The 24,785-nt window shown below is 36.5% G+C and overlaps 1 long non-coding RNA gene across 1 annotated transcript in view; it reads left to right on the plus strand.

Annotated features, from left to right (window-relative positions):
- The first annotated feature begins 3,160 nt into the window (after positions 1 to 3,160).
- The window catches only part of LOC102152058, a 91,130-nt gene continuing 69,505 nt past the window's right edge, over positions 3,161 to 24,785 (plus strand). Inside the window, exons 1-2 of the long non-coding RNA XR_005381945.1 lie at positions 3,161 to 3,303; positions 4,293 to 4,376. This is a non-coding gene — a long non-coding RNA (uncharacterized LOC102152058). The remainder of the gene's footprint in view (positions 3,304 to 4,292; positions 4,377 to 24,785) is intronic.

Genomic DNA, 24,785 nt, shown 5'->3' on the forward strand with positions numbered 1-24,785 from the left:
ATATTATCAATAAATGTGTGGTTATATTTTAATATAGTATTTTTTTGCACCGTGACAAAGCCAATAGATTATTTTGTAGATGCATTCACAAAATCCTTAATAAAGTGTTCAAAAATAAAATAGAAAACAAAATGTGATCAAAATAAGAGTTAAAACCATAAACCTGTTGTCTTACTTAAGAAATGACCAAAAGTAACAATTTAAATTGTAACAGTATCTTACTAACAGATATCTGTCTCCCTGAGTAATATTCTAAAACAAGCATTATAGGGCTAAGTCAGCTCTGCTCCCTCAGTCTCCTTCCAGTTCAAGCTTCCCCAACCATAGGTGTGGCCCTAGTTTCTGTGACCCAAGATGGTAGTTTCTGAATTCTTCCAAGCAAGATAGAATAAGGGAACAAAAAATTGTCATGGTTATATCTAGCTTCCTTTTATTTTTTATTTTTTAAAAGATTTTATTTATTTATTCATGAGATACACAGAGAGAGAGGCAGAGACACAGGCAGAGGGAGAAGCAGGCTCCATGCAGGGAGCCTGATGTGGGACTCAATCCTGGGTCTTCAGCATCATGCTCTGGGCTGAAGGCAACGCTAAACCGCTGAGCCACCCAGGCTGCCTTCTAGCTTCTTTTTAAAAAAAGGTTTCTTAAAGCTACCACATGAAAGTTTTCTTTGATCCCATTTGCTAGAAATTAGTTACTTGACTTGATGTAGAGGCAAAGGTAGTTAGAAATGTTATTTAAACTGAATGTCCACGAGCTTGGCTATAAGCCTGAGTGTCTAGTATGAGCGAAAAATAAAAGGACACTGCACACAACTTTTAAATTCATACTTATAGAATCTACCATCATACAATATTTAATATTTCATGTTTCAGAAGTTATGAAGCTAATAATACATTTTATCAAAATAATTAAGCAATTTTTTACTATGAATTTTTTGAATACATAATTATTTCTGGCGGGGCAAATACCATGTTGTTCATTATTTGGTGAATTTATTGCCTTATATGTATTATGAAGTAAACTAATGGATAATCAACTTGAATGTTAATTAATGTTGCTATCATCATTACAACATCTTGGGAGAGACGCCTTTGGGGAAACATGAGAATTACATCAGATTGTGCCCTACTTTTATGATGTTAAGTAAAGTTGCTAAAGGAGAATAAATTCTTTATGTTCCATAGGGCTTTGTGGAGTGGGATCAGTAAGAGATTGTCTCATAATCATTGGAGGATACCGCAGCTTTATTTACTGTGAGTTCCGTGCAATGTGAATTTTACTGTGTTCATTTTTATGCTTCCTGAGACAGTTTTGCTCAAGAGAAAAATGAGGATTTTCATCGATTTCACAATAATACTGCCCCTCATTTTTTCATGATTAAATTTGTTGTGCCCTAACAGCCCCTATTCAGGAACTATATTCATTTTACAGAGAGGAATCTGAGACTCAGATCTGTTAAATCATCTAAGTAATAAATTGTGAAACCTAACTTGATGTTTTTACCAGATTGTTGCTTTCAGAAGACATGAGGTTCTTCCACACTTTCTAAAATCTCATTCACATTAAAGCCAGTATAAATTTTAACTCCAAGTAATATTTTAACAGTCTTACCTAACTCAGTGCTTGTGTAATGAGGATGTTGAAATATCCTTACATTACATACACATTTCAAAGATTTTCTCATTCACATTTCTGACAATTTATTGAGGTATAATTGGCAGGCAAATAATTACACAAATTAATGTGTACAATTTGATGAGCTTGGATATATGCAAACCCCTGCAATACATCACCACATTTAAGGTATAGATGTGTTCAACACCTCCCAAGGTTTCCTTCTGTACCTCTGAGTTTTGCTTTGTTTTGTTTTTTTGTGGCCAAGATATTTAACCTAAGATCTATTCTCTTAAATTTTGAAGTTCATGATATCATTTTGTTAGCAGTAAGCACTACATTGTATTGATCTCTAGAACTTACCTAGCATAACTGAAACTTTATATTCACAGAACAACAAATCATCATTCTCACTCCCACAGCTGGTCTCTGGCAACCACTATTGTATTCTCTGCCTCTATAAATTTGACTATTTTAGATATCTCATATAAATGGATCATGCAGTGTTCTTCTGTGACTGGCTTATTTCACTTAGCATAACGTTCTCCAGGTTCATTCATGTTTTTACATATGGCAGGATTCCATCTTTTTAAAGGCTGGATAATATTCCATTATTTGTAAGTGACACATTTTCTTTATCCATTCATTTACCAATGGACATTTGGTTTGTTTCCATATCTTTATGCACCAACAAATTGGACAAACTAGAAGAAATGGATAAATTCCTAGATAAATACAACCTACTAAGATTGAATCATGAGGAAACAGAAAATCTGACAAATTACTAGTAAGGATATTGAATCAGTAATAAAAAAAAAAAATCCCCAAAAATAAAAGTCCAGGACCAGATCACTTCACTATAGAATTCTACCAAAATTTAAAGGATTAATGTCAATCCTTCTCAAATTCTTCCAAAAAATTGAAAAGGAGGGAACATTCCCAACTTATTTCATGAGGCCAGCATTATACTGAAATCAAAGCCAAAGAAAATAATATTATAGGCCAATATTCTTGCTGAGAATAGATATAAACACTCCCAAGAAAATACTAGCAAACTGAATTCAACAGCAAATTTAGAAGATTATACACCATGTCCATGTGAGATTTATCCCTCAATGCAAGGATGGTTCAACATATACAAGTCAAGAAAGATGACACATCACAATAACAAAATGAAGGATAAAAGTTACATGATCATCTCAATATTTGCAGATAAAGCATTTGACAAAATCCAAAACCCTTTCATGATAAAAGCACTCAACAAATTAGGTATAGAAGTAATGTTTGTGGCTTTCAGTGATGAGTGCTAATCTAGAAAGATGGCCCTGACTGAATATCCCTCCCACATGTGCTCCTATAGGGTTCCAGAAATTCTTTAATGCCCTGGTGCAGTATTATATAGAACAAACAAATGAGCTGATGGGCAAAAGTCCTAGGGAAGATTGCCAAGGGCAGAGGTTTCAAGATCGAAAACAATGGCTGTGTCCATTAGCCAGGTCAGAGCAGCAAATGTAGCCTCACAGTTCAAAGGCCACAATGAGACTTACATCACCACTAAATTCAGCAAGTACAGAGGCTGATTGCAGAGATAAACAGGCAGAGCCCACTGGAGGCCAGCATGGATCCTGTATGTCTAGATGTAAGCTCTTTATCCATGAGATACATCAGCTAACTCATTAACTAAAGGTAATGATACTATTCTGGTTTGGTCAAGATCCTCAAAGCAACTATTTTTAAATTCATGTACATATATAGAATTCAAACGTTAATGTCTCTTCCAAGAGAAATAACCTCCATTTTATTTTAATTTATAACTTTTAATGTGTACTTTTTACTTGAATTATATCAATTTCTTTGATACCTAGATTTTTAAGAAAAATCAGAATAGCAATTTCAGAGTTTTAGTATAATTTCTCTTTTAAGTGACACTTTATTGTACTGACATCTAGTCATAAATTTCCAAGATTAGACCTTGTATTGTCCACTGACTTATAAATTGTGATAAACTCCATGATCACTAAATTTATGTTAAAATTCTTGTTTAAAATTTTATTCTCTAGTATACTGGAAATACTATTTAATTATATGAGAATGATTATATTAATGAAATAGTATAATACTTGCAGTCAAATTTCAAGTATTGATTTGTATTTTGATGATTCCCACAAACAAGTTAATCATTTTATTACTAGAAAGATCTTTAAGATAGTGATATTTTCCATACCACACAAATTTCTAATTTGTATCTGTACATTTTTTAAAGATCATATGATAAAGTGATTTGGGGCAATTAACAGGCATTACATAAGATAAAATAGAGTTGTAGTCTGATATCTACTAAAGAATATAATCTCTAAGTGTTGTTTTTGAACAATGATATCATTGTTTTACAAATATATTGAAAAAGTCTAAAAAATAAAAATTAAATATATTTTAATTACTACCAATTTTGTCTTTATGTAAATTTTATTTATTTATTTATTGGTGCAAAAAGGTGGTTTTATTAAAGCACAGGGACAGGACCCCTGGGCACAAGGAGCTCTGCCCTAGAATTGTGCAGAGCAACTAATTATATACTACAGAGTTGTGGGAGGTAAAGACATGGGAAGTTTACAAAAGAACTTTCATATGCCAAAAAAGACCCACAGGATACTAGGGGTTGTTTTTCCTTCTAGGGAAGCATCAACACTAAGACAGCTGGGAGTTTCCTGGAGAAGTTCATACTCTGACTGCCTCAAATATTTGTCAACGGGCTGCAGGTTATAAGGAAATTTTATTTTATCTACATTTCCTTGTCTTTGTTCCCTACATCACAATGAATTCAGTTTATCATCCAAGCAAACTTTAGTTTCAGGTTACCAAAGACTTTGAAAACTATCTTAATCTCTCATGACAGGGATGCGGGTGGCTCAGGGGTTGTGCGTCTGCCTTTTGCTCAGGGTGTGATCCTGGGGTTTGGGATCGAGTCCCACATTGGGGTTCTTGCAAGCAGCCTACTTCTCCCTCTGCCTATGTCTCTGCCTCTCTCTCTGTGTCTCTTATGAATAAATAAGTACAATCTTTAAAAGAAAAATTGCTCATGAGAAATTTGTGAGACAGACAAAATCAGCCATCATTTTAAGCCATTTTTTTTTTCCTTTGGTGACAAATTGCAACAGAGATCATAATGATGTAGTTTTGGAATATAGGTGAGGTTTGATGGGATGAGGTCTGGCGCCGATGATCAAGAAAGAATTCTTGACGGCAGCCTGGGTGGCTCAGCGGTTTAGCACCTGCTTTCAGCCCAGGGCGTGATCCTGGAGACCTGGGATCGAGTCCTACATGGGGCTCCTTGCATGGAGCCTACTTCTCCCTCTGCCTGTGCCTGTGCCTGTGCCTCTCTCTGTGTCTCATGAATAAATAAATAAAATTAAAAAAAAAAGAAAGAATTCTTGAGATGTCTTTGATGCAAAATGGTGGTTTTATTAAAGCATGGAGACAGGACCCATGTGTAGAAACAGCTGCACTGGAGTTGTGAGCAGGAATTGATTATATACTTTTAAGTTAGGAGGGCAGAGAGAAAGGAAGTTTCCAAAAGGATTTTCATATGTGAAAGACATACAGGATCCTAGAGGTCTGGCTATTGTCAGGCTAAGGTTGCTTTTTGCCTCTAGGAAGGCATTAACCTTAACGCAGTTTTGAGTTCCTGGAAGAGCGTCATACTCTGCCTTTTGCAAGTATTTGTTAATTGGCTGCAAATTGTAAGGAAATTTAATTTTACTTGCATTTCTTTTTACCTTTGTTCTCATCATGTCTACTCGTGGAATGTATTCTTCACCATTGTGGTGAAGAGTCCAGTCTCTGCAGGTAGACACACTTGGCTTTAGGAATAAGGCACCTTACCTCACTGTACCACTCTTCCTCAACTGTAAAATGGACACACCAACTACATAGAGTAGTTGCCAAAATAAATATTGCTAAATTATTTTTTAAAACAGACAATTGTGATCCAGCCACTTTTGAAGGTAGTTCGGCAGTTTTGTTTCAAAACTGAATGTGGTCTTTTTTTGTTTCTTTTTGTTTGTTTGTTTTGTTTTTCAAAACTGAATGTGGTCTTAAGATTCAATCCAATAATGACACTTTGGGTAACTTATGTGAATACTAAATATATACACAAAACCTGCTGTGAATATTTAGAGCAACTTTATTCATAATTGCTAAAATTTAAAAGGAACCAAGATAATCTTCAATAGGTGAATGGATAAACACACTATCCATAAAGAAATGAGTTATCAAGCCATGAAAAGAGTGGATAAATCTTAAATGCACATTGCTAAGTGAAAGAAGCTAGTCAGCAAAACCTACATATTTTAAAATTTCAATTTTAATGCATTCTGGAAAAGGAAAACTACAGACAATTAAAAGACCAGTTAGACAGTTAAAAAAAAATTGATGGTTGATAGAAGTTCAGTGGTGGGGGGAGAGAGGGTTGACTAGATGAAGCACATGGAGTTTTTTAGGGTGGTGAAACTATGCTGTGTGATACTGTACTGGAGGGGTATGTCACCATGCATTTGTCAAAACCCACAGTATGGTAGAACACAAAGAGTGAATCTTAATGTGTGCAAATTAACACAAAAAGAATTACTTAGGAGGTCAGTGGAATCCCAGGATGGAATGCAGATTGTGATAAAACAATCTTAACAGTTCAATAAATGTATGAAACAGCCTTGCTGAAGAGGATGGGAGGTAAAGATGATGAGAGAAGTAACATGTCAAAAAATCAATTGACCATATGTGCGAGGGTTTACTTTTGGTCTCTTGGTTCTAGTTCATTGGTCTGTATGTATATCCTAGTGCCAAACTGATGAGGAAGCAGAGAGAGTTGAGGACAAAGCCCAAACTGACCCCCCAACCCCCTACTAGGATATAGGATTCAGGATTGGTGTGACTCCCTCAGGCACTCCTGGCTGCCCTAAAACTAAAAGAAGGGAAAACAATTAGTTAATAGAGATCACAGTCCTGCAAGACAAGATTCTCCATCAGTTTGCAAATGACTTAGTGATTTACAAGGGAAAAGCATTCTTATTAATAAATAACCTAACTTCCAGAAGGAAACTCCCAGCTATCCTAAGTTAATGCTTTACTAGAGGGAAAAACAACAGCAACTTGACTAAGGCAAAACCTCCAGTATCCTGTAGATCCTTCTTAGCACATAAAAATTCTTTTGAGGGACACTAGGGAGGCTCAGTCTGTTAAGAGTCTGCTTTCGGTTCAGGTCATGATTCTGGGATCCTAGGATTAAGCCCCATATTGGGCTCCCTGCTCAATGGGGTGCCTGCTTCTCCCTCTCTCTCTGTCTCTCTGCCCACTTGAGCTTTTTCTCTCTCAAGTTAATAAATAAAATCTTAAAAAGAAAAAGAAAAAGAAAACAGAGAAGTTAGTGGAATAAATTACAACCCCCATTGCTTCAGCTGTTTTCTGGCTGCAACTGGTACTCCTCCTGTCCCTCTTCTATGTAAATTTTAAATGAGTCTAAAGATATAAACTAAAATAATTCAGAAAGCTCTGGGTAAAAGTTCATACAATTGATAAAACAAGTGCCAAAGATATGAATAATATGAATTATTATTCAGGAGATAGTGATTTTGTTTTGCTTAAAGTTTCAGGGGGAAAATGAGAGTCTGAACTGAATCAAAGTCATTTCCTGGTAGATTATTTTGGCATGTGTTCATGCAAATGTATTCTGCATTGTTTTGGCATGGAATAAAATTTCTTAATGCCTTAGGCAAGGGATTATATTACTTGTTATTCCCTATATCTCTTCCATTGAACTCCTAGTAGAACATTTAAGATAAATTTTGTATGATCATGGGAGTAGCACTTGTTTAAACCTTGAAAACTGCATAAAGACTCTGAAATCAATAATGAAGCTTCCCAGAACTGAAGTTCTATAAAAATAAAAATTTTATGATAGCAAAAATAACTTCTGTTGTAGTTGATTAAAATATTGTTTTTAGTGAATAAGTGGGATTGTCAAAGTACTGTCACAGGAATTGTTCTAAGCGCTAAAAAGAGTGAGTGTTGTCATATTTTCAGTCCTCAAATCCTAAACTTTGAGAGCAAAAGCAAGGACTTAACTTTTCAGCTTTAGAAGCTATGACTACATGAATATCATTTAAATTAATTTTAAAGTACTCTATTCTGGGATCCCTGGGTGGCACAGCGGTTTGGCGCCTGCCTTTGGCCCAGGGCGCGATTCTGGAGACCCGGGATCGAATCCCACGTCGGGCTCCCGGTGCATGGAGCCTGCTTCTCCCTCTGCCTATGTCTCTGCCTCTCTCTCTCTCTGTGACTATCATAAATAAAAAAAATAAAAATAAAGTACTCTATTCTTACTATCCACCAACAAAGGAACATTTGAAATAGTTTCAGGAAAGTTTTTCTATCCCAATATATGTTGATATAAAGTAAATAAACTTTGGAAAAACAGCACATTAAATTATTCCAAACAAAAAATTGTACAGTAGACAGAATCCAGCATATGGCTTCAAAAAACAAAGTTTTGAGTTTTTTAAATTGAGAGATAATTGACATGTAACATTGTATAAGTGTAAGGCATACAACATTATGCTTTCATACATTTGTATATCACAATATAATTATCACTGTAGCTTAGTTAACCCCTCTATTGTTTCACATAACTATTACCTCTTTTTTTGTGTGGTGGGAACAATTAAGATCTAGTCTTTTAGCAACTCTAAAGTATATAATATAGTAGTGTTGTCCATAATCATTATTCCGTGCATTAGATCTCCAGAACTTATTTATCTACTAGTTGCAAGTTTGTACCTTGAGAGCTTTTTGAAATGTGTGATGATCTTGGGCATTTGCTGAACTTCTCTAAACCTAGATTCCTTCTGTGTGAAATTAAAGCAACAGTTCCTACCCAACCTGCTTCAATTTGTTGTGAAATACAAATAAGGAAGTAAATGGACAATTTTGCAAATTGCATATTGAACTAATGTTTGGTCATCATTGAATGATGAACTTATACTGCTCTCACAAGTTGTCACTCTAACCGGGATCTCTCAAAGAATCTCTGGAGGACTAAAAACAGACATTGCATTGGCCTAGACCATGGTATATATCAGTATATTTTTCCTTTTTCTCTTTCCTGCACTTCTCTTGCCTCTCACTTTTCAGAGAGGACACAGATCATGAGCAAAATCAACAGCAGAAGGGGTTTTCCTATATTGAAGCCATAACCTGAAGAAATAAAGATTATAAAAAGAAATTAAATAGAAGGTTGAATATTTAGGAAAGGTACAGATGAAGAAATAAATATGAGATTCAGTTCAAGAGGAGGAAATAAATTTCATATAGAAAAAGGACTGGGGCAGCCCAAGAGGCTCAATGGTTTGGCGCCGCCTTCTGTCCAGGGCCTGATCCTGGAGACACTCTGCTCAACATACCCATCACAATGCCATGGGTTGGTTTTTCTTTAACATATTTGAATAGAGCTTGTACTGCCTTATGCTTGGATTATACTGTACCTTGATGCTAACTACATTCCACATCCTCATTTTTCATTTCTCCAAATTCCTGACCACCATTACCAAATTATTATACACAAATCAGTTTTTTACCCCACTCTCTCACTTGAGGAACTTCACAATCTTATTTCCCATAAGATGGAACTTCAGCTCCATAACTCCATCCTTTACAATTATGATAATGATAGAACTTTCTCCTTTCCATCAAGATTCCAGTACACATTTTTCCATTTCCATCCATTGTGGGTTTTTTTAATAATAAATTTATTTTTTATTCGTGTTCAATTTGCCAACATACAGAATAACACCCAGCGCTCATCCCGTCAAGTGTTTTCTTTACAATAGTACTACAAACTCATCTGGCACTTTTCTATTTCCATCTTTTTAATTTTGCCTAGTCCTCTGCCTTTTCTTACCCCTTTCCTTTTCTTCATTTACTTAAACAATACCTGTTAGTCAATGTGTGCCATTAAGAGCACTGGCCCCAGAGTCAATGCTCTTTGTTTATATTAATCTATGAATTGGATTCTCCTATATGAACTTTTCCTTGAATACTGCAGAATCGATGCTATCCTTACCAAATTAAAATTTGAAAATCACATTTAAATTCTCATCATACTGCTCTAGGTCCCTGTTCTATCTACTTATTTAATGCTTATCCTTTATTTCCTTGAATAACTATGCCTTAAGTTTGCTGAGAACTGGCATAATGACTACTAATGGCATATTTAAACCACATACAACCTAGAACTATACTCTGTGTGGAACTGACATACAAAAACATATTTTTCTTTTCTAGTATAAGTATTGGAGAAAAGGGGGCCACTGATACTTTTCAAAATTATTTCTATAGTATTTAGGACAGCCAAGAGGTCAAGAGGTCAGTGACAGTGTTGAAAATCATTTTATAGGGTTTAAAGAAGCATTGGAAAAGCTAGGCTGGCCTGCACTACAACTTCACTTTCTTGATCTATGTCTTAGCATCCTATTAATACAGAAAAGCCAAGATTGGTACACGGGAATTTGTATGGGAAATAGTGATGCCTTTTTCTAAACTCAGAGAGGCCACGTGGAAAACTTTGGTATATATGTTGCATTGTATTAACCTCTGTGAATTTTAGGGCTCGCCTTGCAAGGTTGCCATCAAGAGTAGCAACATAAAATAAATGATATTGGGCAGCCTGGGTGGCTCAGCGGTTTAGTGCCGCCTTCAGCCCAGGGCATGATCCTGGAGACCCGGGATCATGTCCCGCGTCGGGCTCCCTGCATGGAGCCTGCTTCTCCTTCTGCCTGTGTCTCTCTCTCTCTCTCTCTGTGTCTCTAATGAATAAAAGCATTTTGAAAAGAAAGAATAAATGATATTACCCAAGCAGCAGGTGATCAATGATTTGTAAATATAAAGTTAAAAATTAGCTGGGAAGAGGTTCATGGTTAATGAACATTTTAAATTTCTGTTTTACTTTTCAACTTATAATGTTGGTATATTTAATATGTTAACATTCATTCTGTATTACTCTACTATGAGTGAAAAATATCTCAAATGTACAAAAAAAGTAACTTAATTATTTGTCATCAACAATTAAGATTTCACAATTTAATTTTGTTAGATAACTTGCTCACTTTATCGGAGCTCATTTTCTAGAAAGTAAAGTATTGGAGAGGCTATAATACACATATGAGAAACCATTTTTAACATTAATAAATGTTGATACAGTTTCATTTTTACAAGCCATAGTGTCTAAAAAGAATTAATAACAATAGCTACTCTGCAGGGTGCCTGGGTGTCTCACTTGGTTAAGTGTCCAACTTTTTTTGTTTGTTTTTTTTTTTAAAGATTTTGTTTATTTATTCGTGAGAGACACAGAGTGAGAGAGGCAGAGACACAGGCAGAGGGAGAAGCAGGCTCCATGCAAGGAGCTCTATGTGGGAATCGATCCCTGGTCTCCAGGATCACGCCCTGGGCTGAAGGCAGTGATAAACCCAGGCTGCCCCCATGAGAGACACACAGAGAGACAGAGACAGAGACAGGCAGAAGGAGAAGCAGGCTCCACACAGGGAGCCCGACGTGGGATCGATTCTGGGTCTCTAGGATCAGGCCCTGGGCCAAAGGCGGCGCTAAACCGTGGAGCCCCTCGGGCTGCCCAGTGTCCAACTTTTGATTTCAGCTCAGGTCTTGATCTCAGCATTTGAGTTCAAGCCTTGCATTGGGCTCCATGCTGGGTGTGGAGCTTTAAAAAAGAAAAAGAAAAAAATAATAACAGCCTTTCTGCATCCTATGTTTTTTAATTTTAGGAATATTCATATCCATTGAGGTCAATTTCAAACTGAGGCAGAAGAAAATCCAAATGCATGATTGCTAGATGGAACTTATTTCAATGATTACATTTTGAAACTTTTAGTTGCAGTTCTTTAAAACAAATATTTAATTTAGTATTTCCTGATTCTTTTCCTTTGTGATTTGAAAAAAGATCATATGATTCATAAAGAAAAGTGATTTAGTAATATTTTCATTTTTTCTTTTCAGTAGTGTAAGCACAAAATGCAAAGTATACATTATACTTTGGGGAATTTTTGTTATTATGAAACTCTATCTAAAAGTCTAACCCATCAAAAGTGATAGGAGAATAGGCTTTCTTCTATATATTTTTGAAATAATATGTTTCTCCTCTTTCCAAATTAGCCTGGTTTTAAAAGTAAAATATCTATTAAACAAAGTAGGAGAAACAAAATATATAAGATCATCAGGACCTACAAATATGAAGTCAATACCAGTGATTCCAGTAATGACTATCGGATTGAAGGCTGAGAGGAAGATTGAGTCACTTAATGAGATAGTTCAAGGCCAAAAGAGAGAGTGGTTCAAAACTATCTACTAGTGTGGAAATTGCAAGGATATAAAGGAGTGATTGTTCCCTGTTATTACAGCCTTATTTCATACAACATTTTGCCCTTACAACAGCCAATGCAGTACTAAGAATAAAGCATATTCTCAACAAATACCTACTGAGTTGGATTTAACAAGAAACAAGCATTAAAAACATCAAGTAAAATTTTTCAGAGGAATGAAATCCTCAGGGAAAAAAAATAAGTTGGTAGTTTTCAAATGATTTAAAATTATGGGTAATTATTGCTTAGTTTTCTCTCAACACAAACTCAACTTATCCTGCACTGAAAGGATCTGAGGTTGAAGAAACATTCAACAATGGAACTTGAACAAGATGACTATTCAAATACCTAAAAATGCTTTATGAACATACCTGAGAAAAATCATTGATTTACATCCTTTTATTTTGTGAGTCTCTTGATTGATTTTCACAGATACACTTTTTTTTTTTAACTGATTTTGTGTTTCTTGCTTTTCTCACTCTTACTTACAATCTTTGCTTTCCATCAAAGAGTGCCCTTTCAGCTGATTGAATGGTCCTGAACTTTAGCTTTTGCTCCTCTAGGAAACTCTTTCTTTTCTGAATGGTAGCCCTACTGGATAGAGTGTTCTTGGCTTCATATATTTTTTCTTTTCAGCACTTTGATTATATTCTTCCACTCCCTTCTGGCCTGCAAAGTTTTTGCTGAAAAGTTCCACTGATAGCCTTATAGGGTTTCCCGTGTATGTAATTGTCTTCTTTTCTTTTGCTGTTTTTAGAATTCTTTATCACTACTTTTTGCCATTTTAATTACCATGTGTCTTGGTGTGGATATATTTGGGTTGATTTCGTTGGGGGATCTCTGTGTTGCCTGGCTCTGGATCTCTGTTTCCTTTCCCAGATTTGGGAAGTTTTCTGATATTATTTCTTCAAATAAATTTCCTGTCCCCCTCTCTCTGTCTCTCTCTCTTCTTCTGGAATCTATATAAATGTAAATGTTACTATGCTTGATGGAGTTGCTGAGTTGCCTAGGGTATTCTCATTTTGTGGATTTTTTTTTTTCTTTCACCTGCTCAGCTTCTTACTTTCCATGACTCTGTCCTCCGGGTCACTATATTGTTCTTCTGTTTCCTCTAACCTGGTATTTATTCCATCTAGTGCAATTTTAATTTCATTTCCTGTGTTCTTCGTCTCTGATTATTTTTTTTTTTACCTCTTTGTTAAGAGTCGCACTGATGTCTTCCACTCTTTTCTGAAGTCCAGTGGTTATCTTTGTGATCATTACTTTAAATTCTTGATCAGGCATATTACTTATATTCATTTTGCTTAGGTCTCTTGATGTGGTTTGCTCTATTTTATTTGGGACATATTACTCTGTCTTTTCATTTTGACTAACTCTATGTTTTTGTGTTAGGAAAGTCCGCTTCATCTCCTGCTTTTAAAAATAATGGCCTTATGAAAAATAAATCCAATAGTGCTCTGCAGTGTAGTGTCTCCTGTTCCCTAGAACCTGGCACTTCACGGGTTTCCTATGTGTGTCGTGTGCACCCTCCTATTGTGTCTTGGCCGCTTTTCCCTTCAGCCTTGTCATCTGCTCTCTTTGCCTGTTGTGGGCAGTATTTGATCCCCTTGGTGTTAGTGGATCAGTCTGGGCCCTCCTTGGGTTTCAGCTTAATCAGACCAGGCATTTTGCCAGAGATACACTAGCACCAAGCCACTGGGTGCTTTCTCTGTGTTGGCCCCTGAGAGATTTTTGTTGGCAGGCAGAGCCTGCAACCGGACCAACTGTCTGCATCCAGACCACTGCTGGGGCCATCCTTGGACTGATGTATGTGATTATCTTCTCCTCTCCCCGGGGCAGGGATTACTTTGGAGTGGTGCTGGCCCCTGTTGGGGCTGCTGGCACATTGCCAGGCTTGTACTCCTGGTTTGAATTGGTTCTAGCCAAGACCTTATTGGAGGTGGCAGAGGATGCAGTGCTGGCAAGGTCTGCACACTGACAAAGGGGATATACCACAACTGCCAGTCCAGCTGGCCAGGGTGGAGCTGCAGTTTTAACAAGATTCTTGCCAGTTTTCTTGTGAAATGAGACCTGCCGCCACTGCCACTGGCCAGGGCAGAACCCACAAAGTGTGAATGGGTGGGGTGTGCAATTTTAACAAGGTACATGCTGGTCTTCCAAGGGAGGGGGCCTCCTGCTGCCAGGACCAGGGCCCTGCAAAGCAGACAGGTGGGGAGATGCAGTGCTGGCAAGGTTGGCCCTGCACTGGCTGTCGGGGGGAGAGGCCTTGCTGCAATGGGACTGAGGGTGGCCTGCCTGGAAGGGGTGGGTCTGTAGAAGCCCTGTGGGATGTGGGGCCAGGTAGGGCTTGGTGTAAGTAAGGTAGTCATGAGTTTATGCTGGGGGATGGGAAAGGGACATGGTGCCTGCCAGCTCCTTTGTTCCTGGATAGGTCCCACAGCACACCCTGCACCTTTGGACAAGCTCTGTATGCCATAGGCATTTTTCAGACTGTTCCTTCTATGTTGTGTCTTTGCAGGCTGTCCTGTTGTCTCTTTAAGGGCATGAGCTTGGCTTCCTTTCATCCTCTGGGCTCTCCCAGAACTGAGCCCACTGATTTTTAACTTCCAAGCTTGAAGTCTCACTGATTTTAACAACAAAATTCGGCCTCTCTGGTTTTCAAAGACAAATATTCTGGGGATTTGTCTTCCCCTTTTCCTCTCCCCTCTCCATGCCCATGGCTCCCTCCCTCCTAGTAGTCTTGGAGGTCTATTTAACTACCTATTACATTTCTGTCTTTTTTACCCTTCTTGATGTGGCCTTCTCTACCTTTAGTTGTGGAGTTTTTTTCTGCCAGTCTTGCAGTCATTTTCTGTGTCATTTACACGGATGTGTTATCTTGTACCTGTGGGAGGGCGTGAGCTTAGTATACTCCTACTTTGCCCTCTTCCCACCTCTCCAGACAAATACTTTTAATTAATTAAAAAAATTGAAACAATTAAAGAATAACCACTTACATCAAGTCAAAAGAAAAACAGGCTCTTCTTATTTAGATCATTAATTAATCATTGTTGGAGTGAAAACAGGAGAAAGTCTGCAAGGAAGATATTTAGGAAATGTTTAATCTCAGGCCTGCGCAGGTAACATTTTTAAATGGGGATAATGAAAGTCAAAGAAGAGAGAGAGCAACACAATGATTCCAGTGGTTTGGTAAATGGGGCTTGAAGAACTTAACATTTTTGAGTTGCTTTTTTTTTTCACTTTGACATTTTATAACTACCACTGAGTGGGAGTATAGAAAGGCATCTTTCCAGACTACATTTTCTGGCTACCTTGTAAAATTATGAAATACTCTGTTAGGACAGAGTGGCAGCTCCATCTGTTAGCTCCCCTCATAAAATAAAACCTGAACACACAGTACTGTGTTGTCTGAGTAGTGCTAATATTATTTGAGTATGCTATCTAGAAGAAACTTGTATAGAACATTTCTTAATATTATTCTTAGATTTTCATGAGAAAGATGTCATCTTATAAATATTTCATCTTATAAATATTACTCTCAAAATACTCTTTTTTCTAAGAAAATATTTCTCTTCTTTGTCAAAGAAATATGCTGTCCCGTGCTTTGGATAGGTTTTGAATGTGTAGAAGGTATAAATTCTCATAACTACAGAGAAGATAGCAATTGCCTGAATGTATTTATCAATATGCTGTAAATAAAATCATTGTCTGAAGAATTTATTATCCAATCTTACACTCTTTGCTAAACAAATATTTAGATGTGTAGTTCACTGCAGCTGGCTTACAAAAGAAGTAATAATATTAACCTAGTATTGGGATGGAGGGCTCAGATGAGTTATGGATATAATTGCCATTGAAATATAAATTACTAAATAAGAGACCTACAAAGAAAATAGGACTCTTTAATCACTGTTTTAAAAGAAAGGAAGAGCTACTAATAGTTACCAGAGTGAAAATAGATAGACAAAGCATAGACACAGGGCCAAGAGGAATGAAAGTACCTGAAACAAACAACAACAACAAAAAATGTGTCCTTTTCTTCTTGCACTCTATCTCATATTTTTTGAGGTCCTTGTACAGAAAAATGAAAACTGGCAATTGTTAATAGTCATGAAAAGACCTATAAAATGTTCCTGAACTTCTCCAGAAACAAAGGCACTGGTTGGCATGGGGGCAGAATTTTCAAAATGTTTTTTAATCTTTGGAAGAGAGTAAAATTTGGTAGCTAGAAAAAGAAATCTACCATCAAAGTAAATGCATGTGTGGTGAAATACTTTATAAAATTAAAGACTATAGACTTGGACCCCTCTGCCATTAATGAGAACAGATTTCATTCTAATTTCTTCATTACCTCTATACCTACTGTTCCCTTCACCTGCTGCCTCATTGTTACCTATAGGCTAACTGAAGTTAATGGAATGGGAGGCATGGCTACCACCAGATAAATTTCTGGCTTCAGTGGAGTTCTAGTGCATTTTTTCCCCTTAAAACACACATGAAAAATTGTTAATAAAGTTCCTCAGAGGAAGGAATTAGAATTCCTAAAGATGTATGTGTAAGGAGGCAGTGAGGTGAAGCAGAAATAGGTGAGCTGTCAATGACAAGATGGTTCAGTTCAGTTAGTGCTTTCTGAATTCCTGGACTGGGAATGACCTTGTTCTAAGCACTACTTACTCTAAGGATTTCTTCCTTCAGGGAGCTAGCAGTCTATCAGAAAGGAGAGACAGATAGATAAAATGCTAAATGTGAGAAGGTTAAGTATAATGAGAGTGGAACGAATAAATAGAAATTATGTGCACAGGATTTCCTAAGAACACACAAAGGTGATTCAGGAAGTTTTCCCTGAGAATGACATCTGAGCTGAATCTTAATGGAAGAGTAGTAATGAATGAAAAGAATTGGGAAAGAATGAATAAAAGGATATTTGAGGGAGAGGCAATTGAATAATCAAAGAATATATAGGGGAGAAGAAATTCTGGGATTGGGAAGTATGGTGAGGAGGTTTTGGAGTAATTTTAAGCAAGATAAAGACTGAGAATCAGAACTAAAGTCTTCTCACTATGGATAGAGAAGACATATTAGTTTTAAAAAATGTTTTGGAAGTAAAATTACAAGGCCTTGATTGAAGGAATTGGTTGATGTAAATAAAAAATAGGTATCCAGGATGACTTGTTTATTTTGCATCATCCACAGTGTGGATGATGTGCCAATATGCGAAATGAGATTCAGATGGTTAAGATGAGGTGAACTTGTTGATCAGGAGTTATCTAGAGAAAATACAAAGATCTATGTCCATCAGGCACTTTTATAGGAAAATATGAAATCCAGAAAGCAGCTAGAAAATTTATACAAGGAGACCAGAGATTTTTAGGGATTTGGTAAGTAAGGTTTAAAGAAATGAGCATTTTTTTAAACCACTTTTCTATGTTGTTGTCATTACACGGCATTTATTACCTGTAGAAAGCATCTTTCCAGGCTGTATTTTTCAGTCATCATTTAAAAATTTAATCCCATTGGCCTTAAAACAAATCTGTGGTTTTCCCTGAGTCTCTTAAGTTATAGAAAACCAGTAATCTTCCATTTAGTTTGAACAAACTTCTTGAACAAAGTTCTTTACAGTTACATTTTTTTAAATAAATAATCTCACTGCCCTAAAAATACAGCTATAATATCCTAAGCAGTGTTTTAGAGATTTTATTTATTTATTCATGAGAGACAGAGAGAGGCAGAGACATAGGCAGAGGGAGAAGCAGGCTCCCCGGGGGGTGGGGGGCGGTGCAATGCAGGACTCCATCCCAGGACCCTGGGGATCACGCCCTGAGCCGAAGGCAGGTGCTCAACCATTGAAACATCCAGGCACCCCTGTCATAAGCATTTTTTAAAAAAGATTTTATTTATTTATTCATGAGAAACACACACACACACAGAGGCGCAGAGACACAGGCAGAGGGAGAAGCAAGCTCCATGAAGGGAGCCTGACATGGGACTCTATCCCGGGTCTCCAGGATCAGGCCCTGAGCTGAAGGCGGTGCTAAACAGCTGAGCCACCCGGGCTGCCCTGTCCTAAGCATTTTAAAGGTTCTCCAGAGTCCAGTTTTCCTCCCTTTCTATGCACAAAAAGGTAGCACTTCTCAGCTCCCCCAGTAGATGGATGAGGCCTTATGGCTAACTCAGAGCCACAAAATGAGTGCAAATCTAATGTTTGTCACTTCTTTGAGGTTTTGGAGACCTCATGAGCAATTTTCCTGTCTCTTCCCCTGCGGTGGCAGTTGTTGAGGAGATAAATTATTAAGATAGTGGGTCTGAAAAGTGGAAGCAACCTGAATCACTGAACTGTTGCCTGGGGACTGCTGTCATGAGGTTGTCCAGAACTGTAGCCAACTTTGTGTAAATAAGAGATAAACATAACATGTAGGAGTCACTAAGTTTTAGAAAGTATTTGTTATTACTGCATCGATATATCTTTACCCAAGATATCCTTATTGTATCTGAAGCAAAACCTGCCACTTGATTACCTTCTTTCTTGGGTATCTATAGAGTTGAAAAAAAAAAGGAGGGAGAAAATTGGGTAGAGTCAAATGAGATATTAGTAAAATCCCCAAGACCATTTAACAGACTACAAATATCCATCATGAATTTTTTTATAGTTAGAGTAAATTTAAATATATTTCTCCTTCTTGCCCTCTCCAAGTCAGTGGAGAAATGACTCGCAATAGTTGTTAGAGAAAATGTCTTACTCAGGTCTAATTGCTTACTCAGATCTGCTCAGTTATCTGACATTTTAGCTCTCTCGTTGTTTGTATTCTTTTGTTCACTTGTGCATGTTCAAAAAAAAAATAAATTACTGCATTCCCTTTTACTTGCAAATTCTGCTATGTGATATTTGCTGTACGTGAAGATGTTTCTCACTATTACATTATCCTCTTCCTATATCTTGCCCTGAATGTTTCATCTTGGTATTTCACCAAGTATTCCAACTCTCATTATATCCCTTCAGTTGCTTATAATTACAGAATGGATCACAAAGACTGTCTTTGGATATAAGATGACTCTACCCTCTATGAACTACAACCTTTCCCTGAAGGTTCACAATAATCTTAGACTTTCTTTCCAGACTGTTCTAGGATATATTGCATGTGTGTGTGCATTTGCTTCTACATATGGTTAGCCCTGGGTATGTCAGTGAGTGGAAATATAGATTTTCTGTAAGGATTTAGGAGATCCAATGATCCACATTCCTAGACATTAAAGAGTGAAATTTCATTTTATATAAATACTAACAGGTAACAAAAATGAGATGAGAAACATATATATAAAGAAGAAAGCAGTCTGATGATTCTGTCATAATATGGTCTTTGTCTATTTGGAGGGTGTTGAGTAGTGAGACGAATAGTAGTATTCACTAATTAGGTAGGCAATACAATCTAGAGAAGAACATATCTCCTCAAAGATAAGATTAAGCTAAAGTGATTCCTTAGAATGACTAATTTTACCTGATGGTTTTATTATTACTAATAGAAATGTCATTCCAGTTTTTAAAAGTATACTTGGGCATATTGACATCATCTCTGTGTTAACTCAGGTGCACATTTCTGACTGTTCCAAGAATTTTTGGCACTATGCTTTTGGCTCTCCCTATAGTGGTTCAGCCCAGCAATCTGTTCACCCTTCTAGTACTGCTGCCTTTCTTTGTGTCTATTATACTAGACTCCATCAGTAGGTCCTTGGGATGCTGGCTGCATACTATTATCATATGCATGCTTAGTCTTTGATTGCTATTTATATTTAAGTGGTATTACCTAATGGATGGGGTTCCACTTGCTGTTCATTGTTTGTGTTTTGCTCTTCATCCATTAGTAGGTGTTATGGCAAACATTCCTTCACTCAGAGTTGTAGATGTGCCAAGCTCCATCATACTCTCCTTGTTTTATAAAGCATGTTGGGACCAGATGGTATTCTAAATAGAGCTTTTAAAGAGAGCTTTTCAGCACATCATGTTTTAGGAGGTATTTTCTCCTTTTCTGATGAATAGGTGATTTCTAATGAGCCACTTGCTCTTTATTTTTCTTTTTCTAGACTCTTGAGGCATCTTTATGAGTGAAAGAAAATGGAAAGTATATCTACTGCAAACCTCAAAGCATAATGAGTAAATAATAGTTATGTTCAAAGGGCTTTTATGTAAAATTATCTCTTTTTAGTTTTATGACAACCCTTAAGATATGGTTAAAAAAATACTCCATTTTAAGATGGAAAATGTAAGAATTAGAAAGGTTAAATTCTTTGACTGCTTTCAGAAAGGAAGTCTATCACAGAACTAATGTGACAGTCTTAATATTCATTATCTTATTTCTTACTCTTTCCAAAGTACTTATTAAATAGCTTCTATGTCGAGATCCAAACCATCAGTACTTGTCAGAAATGAAAGAGCAGTGAGGGAGTATATGTTAATCCAGTTTTTTTACTTCAATTTTATTTTTCCAAACCAGAACACACATCTAAGAATTTGTAATTTATTGATGATGAGAAAATAATGAATGATATGGACATCAGTTCCCAATACTTGATGAAGATTAGGAAATAAAAAGAATACATAGAAAAACATTTCTGCCATAACTACGTTTAGTTTGCACTATACATCTAGCTGAAAATACTTTTACCCAACCATGTTGAGTTGATGCATTCTCTTTTCAAAACAAGTATAAAACTATTTAACCATTGAATGACTTGATCAAGATTCAATTGATGGTGTTTGGTAGATTTAGTTATTTGCCTCTCCTAGACTACTTCATGCTACCATTTTTATTTTTGATCTCTTATAAAGAATCTATACTTATTCAAATGGCCACAGACAATAAAAAGGCTTAGACCAGGGACGCCTGAGTGGCTCAGTGGTTGAGTGTCTGCCTTCAGCTCAGATCATGATCCTGGGGTTCTGGGATCAAGTCCCACATGGAGCTCCCCACAGGAAGCCTGCTTCTCTCTCTGCCTATGTCTCTGCCTCTGTCTCTCTGTCTCTCTCATGAATAAATAAATAAAGTCTTTTAAAAAAAGGGTTTACAACAATGCCTCTAAACCCCAAAAATTCTCTTCCTGCTTTCACTGGATTGATTTAACTTAAATGATTAAAATGGTTTCTTTTCCTGGGGTGCCTGTGTGGCTCAGTTGGTTAAGCATCTGTCTTTGACTCAGGTCGTGATCTCAGGTCCTGGGATCCATCCCCATGTTGTGCTCTCTGGTCAGCAAGGAGTCTGCTTCTCTCTCTGTTTCCCTCTCTGCTCCTGTGCTTCCTCTCTCTCTCTCTCTTTCTCTCTCTCTCTGTATACATGCTTCCTCTCTCAAATAAATAAATGAAATCTTTAAAAATAAAATAAAATGGGTTATTTTCCAATTTGCCACATGAAGAACAAATAAAATCTGTTATTAAAACCCTAGGTGCAATACAAAAATGCAATATTATATTTTTAAAATTTTAATCTCAACTAACTGAAATGTAATAAAATATCACAAAAGATAATTATTTACTAATAGAAGCTTAAAATTCAATTGAAATCTCCTAAAATTACAGAGATTAAGAGTGAATGAAAATTTCTAGTCAATATTTTACATTTTTTCAGTGAGTTTATACTGTCATTATATTCCATTTAACAAAAGGCTGCCTTCCAACTATATATCTGAGCATGTCTTGAAAAGTTCCAATTTGAAGGAATATGTAAAAGATTCCTTTAAGTTAAATGGTTGGAAATGCACCTGAAGAGTTTGGTATTTTTTAAATTTAAAATAGAATTTTTATTTTGAAGGATCTAAGTTGGGCCATATTGACAAATTATTATGTAGAATTCAGGTTGCTTTCATCATTCAAAGTTTACTTTTTTTCTCCCACATTTTAAAGACCATCCTAATGATAAATATCAGAACTCTCAATCCCTCAAATCCCCTTTAGGTACACACTACCAGGGATAAAATAGACCATCTAGGCAGCGACTCTATGCTTCACTTCTATACTTCCTTTCCACCAAAAATTAATATAAATTTTTGTTATTTTTTTAATTAAATAAGAAAGCTACATTTCAAATCTATGGCTACAAGACACAGCTAGGTGTTTAAACCCACAATAGATACTTTAATGGGGCAAAATCTTAACTAAAACTCAATTCTAAAACACAGTTGCATCAAAGTTGTGACATGGGCACTTTCTCCTTGAATCATATTTTTCTAGAATTGCTTTATCCTCACATATCTCCCAGTAACAATATTTTTTTCTTTAAATTTTATTTATTTATTCACTAGAGACACACAGAGAGAGGCAGAGACACAGGCAGAGGGAGAAGCAGGCTTCCTGTGGGGAGCCTGATGCGGGACTTGATCGCAGGACCCCAGGATCACGCCTTGAGCTGCTCAACTGCTGAGCCACCCAGGTGTCCCTTCCAGTAACAATCTTAAATAAGGGTCATTCTACAATAACTTGGAGGCAGAGACAAATGTAATTCCTTCTATTATGGATTGATATATATTTACTTTCCTAAGACAACTACATAAATATTTGGCTTTAGTTCAATGGATTTGTACAATTAATCAGCAAAAGTTTATTGTGGACTGGCAGCATTCTAGTCTCAGTGTGGCCTACAAGTTAATTCCCACATTTCACTTATATTTCATATGATGTAAGTATATTTCTCAGGTATTGGCCAAATACACATATTCCTTGTCTAGGAGGGAGTCTTCCATATGGCATGTATAATTTGTGGCTCTGTCAGCCTCTATTTCTAGGGAGTCCTCTGCATGTAGGCAGGTAGATAGAAAAAAATAGAACATGGAAAATCCCCACTAGCTCCATATAAGTCCTACCGTGGAAGTGATACACTCTATTTTGTTCATATTTACTGAAAACAACAGCATGCCAAGTACTCTGGGAAATGAGAAATCAACTTCCAATGACAGCTTAGCACAGAAAAATGGAAAGTTATCAACAGACATCAATGTTGTGGTCAATATTAGTAGATGATTTGAGAATGAAAACAGTCATGAAATGAGATGATTTGAGAATGGAAACAGTACAGCATATTAGAAATTATGGTGTGTACAAATGGGATAATCTTGAGACGTGAAATTTATGTATTTTACAAAATTTTCAATGTCTTCTTCATCTTTAATTTCTAATTAGGGTATGAGTCTGTGAAAATTTTAGGGTTACCAGCAAGAGAAATCATCTAAAACTTGCTTCAAAACAAAAAAGACTTATTTTGAGAACTAATTTAGGAATGTGTTAAAACCCAAGAGCAGAAAGACCCTGGGGAAGACCCTGGAACAAGGAACAGATAAACTCTGAGGGCTTTAATGGTCACTTGTCTCTAATGCTTTTGGTACATTCCTATCATCTCATCTCTCTGAAGACCAACTTTCAATTTCTCAGTCCACAGTAGTTAGTTGCAAGTTCTTATTCTGTAGTTCTGATATTTGTGCCTCCTATAATCTGGAGTACTGACTGAGTTAGGCACTTTTATTCCCAATTCAGAATTCTAGAAGGAAGCATCTGATTGGTCCCATTTGGATCACTTTTCTACCTCTAGACTAATCCATTGTAGAAAGACATATAGTATAAATCAAAGCTCAGTTATTTATATCTGAAATGTGCCTTGATGATCTGTGTCTTATGGGATACAGCTCAAGTAAGCATCTAAAAAACTTGCAGCTATCAGATATAAGAACCAGGTCAACGTGTTTGAATTAGAAGATGTATAGATGCTAGCGGGAATAGAAGGAAATGACATAGATGGGTTTGAGGTGATTATAAAGAAACTTGGATGCCACACTAAGCAAAGGCACAATAGTATGAACAGTATGATGATTTGCAAAGATCATTCTGAAGGCACTGCAGGAACTGAATTGGAATGAAAAAGTATTCTCAAGTTCCTGTCAGTGATTGGCCTGATTGGAATTGTTTAGGGAGAAGTACGACTATTTCAAATGTAATAACCATAATATGACAACTCAATGCAATTTCACTTTTATTTACGCTTTGTAGTCATAAGCTAAAGAACAGTCAATTGGGGGTGGTAGTTAAGACATTTACATTAATTACAATATTTAAAAGATACACCCACAATCAATAGTATTGCAACATACTTGCTAGTTATTTTAGTGGATATTTTCTGTAGCACATTTTCACAACACAAGAGGTACCTTGTTAAGTGGATACTTCTCTATGTAAACTTTCATTATTTTACTTTTTGACATTTCTAGGACATTCAGGACTCATTTCATACTTTTATATTTAAACATTTAGGAGCCATAGGAATATGTAAATAAGTGATGTGTTCTTAAGTCAAAATTTATAAAATGCATATACATTTCTGGTGTATTTCTGGTTGAGGTAGAGTGCCCCTTTCCCCTTTTTTTCTCAAGAGAAATGCTGAAACTACAACAGAAATAACATTTTAAAAATATTTAACCTATATGCTTTTAACTTTTCTATAAACTATGTTTCTCTTCAGCTCTTCCACCATTAAGGCTAAACCACAATATTTCTCAGTTCAGGGAAGTAAAAGGCAGATGCCATTTAAGAAAAAGGAGTTATAGGATCCCTGGGTGGCACAGCGGTTTAGCGCCTGCCTTTGGCCCAGGGCGCGATCCTGGAGACCCAGGATCGAGTCCCACATTGGGCTCCTGGTGCATGGAGCCTGCTTCTCCCTCTGCCTGTGTCTCTGCCTCTCTCTCTCTCTGTGTGACTATCATAAATAAATAAAAAAA

Source organism: Canis lupus, chromosome 31, assembly GCF_011100685.1.
Source record: "Canis lupus familiaris isolate Mischka breed German Shepherd chromosome 31, alternate assembly UU_Cfam_GSD_1.0, whole genome shotgun sequence".
Classification (NCBI taxonomy): domain Eukaryota; kingdom Metazoa; phylum Chordata; class Mammalia; order Carnivora; family Canidae; genus Canis; species Canis lupus.